Source organism: Macrobrachium nipponense, chromosome 23, assembly GCF_015104395.2.
Source record: "Macrobrachium nipponense isolate FS-2020 chromosome 23, ASM1510439v2, whole genome shotgun sequence".
NCBI lineage: Eukaryota > Metazoa > Arthropoda > Malacostraca > Decapoda > Palaemonidae > Macrobrachium > Macrobrachium nipponense.
Genome location: NC_061090.1, coordinates 48762553 through 48765744, shown reverse-complemented (window position 1 = coordinate 48765744; position 3192 = coordinate 48762553).

The window sequence follows — 3192 nt, the reverse complement described above, 5'->3', positions numbered from 1 at the left end:
GGAAATCTTACTTTGGACAAAAATAAGAAATATAACGATTCTAACGAGATTCGTTTCAGGACAGCAGAACGTTCGTGCAGATCTTCTCAGCCGTCAACATCAAATGCTTCCAAACGAATGGACTCTCCATCCAGAGATTTGCAAAGAGTTATGGAAACTTTGGGGACGTCTACTGGTAGACCTCTTCGCGACAGCGAAAACGAAGAGGCTTCCTATTTACTGCTCTCCCGTTCTGGACCCAGGAGCAATAGCGATAGACGCCATACTTTGGAATTGGAAAGGGATGGCTCTCTACGCCTTTCCTCCATTCAAACTCCTGGGAGAGGTAATAAGGAAGTTTGCGGCGTCGGAAGGAGCAAGAATGACGTTGATCGCCCCCCTTTTGGCCTGCAAGCGACTGGTTCACAGAGGCCATGTCATTTCTGGTAGATTTCCCAAGGACACTTCCAGAAAAAATCGATCTACTCAGACAGCCCCACTTCGAGAGGTATCACGGAAACCTCTCCGCTCTGAGTCTGACTGCATTCAGACTATCCAAAAGTTGGCCAGAGCGAGAGGTTTTTCAAAATTGGTGGCAAGAGCTATTGCCAACGCTAGAAGAACATCTTCTCAAGCTGTCTACCAATCGAAGTGGGCTGTCTTCAGAAGTTGGTGTAGAAGGGAAAATATTTCCTCCTCCATGACCTCTGTGAGCCAGATTGCTGATTTCCTCCTACATCTTAGAAATATAGACAAACTTTCAGTGTCAACGATTATAGGCTACAAAAGTATGCTGTCAACGGTCTTCCGACACAGAGGCTTGGATTTATCAAATGATAAGGATCTTCACGATCTATTGAGGTCCTTTAAAACCTCAAAAGCTCCACGAGACAAGATTCCCTCATGGAACTTGTATACTGTCTTAAAGTTTTTAATGTCAGCCCCATTTGAGCCTATGCATGCTGCCTCTTTGAAAGATGTAACTAGAGAAGCTATTTTCCTAACCGCTCTGGCAACAGCCAAGAGGGTTAGCGAAATTCAAGCTATGAGTAAACATGTGGGTTTCAGAGAACACAATGCGGTGTGTTCGCTGAGCCCCTCGTTCTTAGCTAAGAACGAGAACCCATCCAACCCCTGGCCTAAAAGCTTTGATATCAAGGGGTTACCAGAGTTCGTCGGACGAGAGCCAGAGAGAGTTTTGTGCCCTGTCAGAGCTCTCAAATTTTATCTGGAAAAGGCCAAACAATGTAGAAGCCCGTCAGACAACCTGTGGTGTTCGGTCAAGAGGCCGGAATTACCAATGTCTAAGAACGCAGTGGCGTTCTTCTTGAGAAGCACCATCAGGGAAGCTCATTCGTCCTGCACAGATGGTGATCTTAAACTGCTAAAAGTTAATGCTCACGAAGTTAGAGCGGTAGCTACTTCGGTGGCTTTTCAGAAAAATATGGCACTCAGTGATATCCTGAGTGCCACATTTTGGCGAAGCAACTCTGTGTTCGCTTCACACTACCTCAGAGATGTGAAGGCGACATATGAGAATTGCTACTCGCTTGGACCATACATTTCCGCGGATACAGTATTGGGGACGAGAAGCAATACGAACCCCATCCTTTAGAAAATGGATGTGTGTGATTTTAATTATGGGTTTGTTTTTATGGTTGTAGGGTTAGCCGCTTGAGGCGGTCTTCCCTTTAATTAGCCTAAAAGTTATGGAACTAACTTTAGTTGGGCTAGGTTAGGTGGTATTGGTTATGCTTCGTTGTCTTCAGTATGGTCAATATGGTCTAGTCACATTGTGGTCACGCTCCCGTTGACAGATCATCTAGAACTATCCAGCTATACAGGTCACTCACTACCTTGCTGGAAATTCTAGTTAAGCAGAAGCAGGCTTGGGTGACAGTAATCACGAAGTCAGCTATGCTAACAGGTAAGGAACCAAGATGTCAATCATCTGCATGTTATGTGTTTCCAAAATCCTTCTATTCTGTCCCTTCCCACCTCCAATGGTGGGATTCAGCTATATATATATCTGGCAGGTAAGTGTCATGAACAAAATGATATTGTCATGATACAATAAAGTTTGTTCATACTTACCTGACAGATATATATAATCAAGTACCCACCCACCTCCCCTCAGGGGACAGTGGTAGAGAAAATCTGAATAGAAAATGGGAATGGTTCCTGGTATCCGCCTCCCAGCGGCGGGAATGGGTACTAACCACCTAGCCGACCACTGCGTTTGCCGGGAGTTTCAAAATTCTGTCGGTCGTCATAGAATACAGAGAATACAGCTATATATATGTGACGGTACTGACTTTCGCGCACAGCTCTAAGGTAACGTGTGCCGACTTGGAGGCTATACTTTGGAGAATTAGACTCCTTACCTTGCTGAAAGCTCTTGATCTGGAATTCGCTAAAAGGGTTCTAATTTTGGATGAGAAATGAAGATTAATGTGAGCTTATTTCTTTATTTTTTGTTCGGGGTTCTTACAAAAGTTTTTCCACCTTCTGAGTTACTGGGCTTTTGGACTGATAAAACTTAATTGGCACTTGTTGCAATTACGAGTCTATAGGCACGAGGGAATTTCACTGAGTATTGATTGTCACTTTCACTGTCTTTTTGGATTCGTGCACCACACTTCTGCACTTGTTCTTCTTCGCTGGACTCTGTGTCCTTTTCTTCTTTCTGTTTCACGGCTGTGCGACTGAGTTCTCCCCTCGGCTCCTCGGTTGTTCTCCCCTGCTTCACTTGTCCCTTCTGCTCCTTTTTTCTGCTTTCTTCTCTCTCTGTTTGGCCCTTTTAATAGGATGATATCTTCTTAGCACCGCCCTTGGATTTTGGGATTTAGACTGGGTGTGGCATCTTCTAAAAGACTTCTTGTGTCTTAGTGGCTACCAACTTGTATACAAACCGCCTTCCTGTCATGTCTTCTACCGTGATTCGTAGGCTTTGAATTTGTATACGCCTCCTACTTGATGTCTTGGCTTCTTGGGGGTGTATCCCTTTGGTAACCTCATAGGTCATTCGTTGATACCCCTTTTGGGCTGTCTTATGACCAACACTCATGGCTTTTGATTCGTCGATACTAGAGGCCTATCTTTGGAAAGGTGGAGCTTTTAAGAATTTGGCACTTCCCTCTTTCTAACAACGGGTCATAGAATTCCCTTTTAACGTATGCCAGATGGCTCTCTCTGACCTGTTCACGAAGGGAA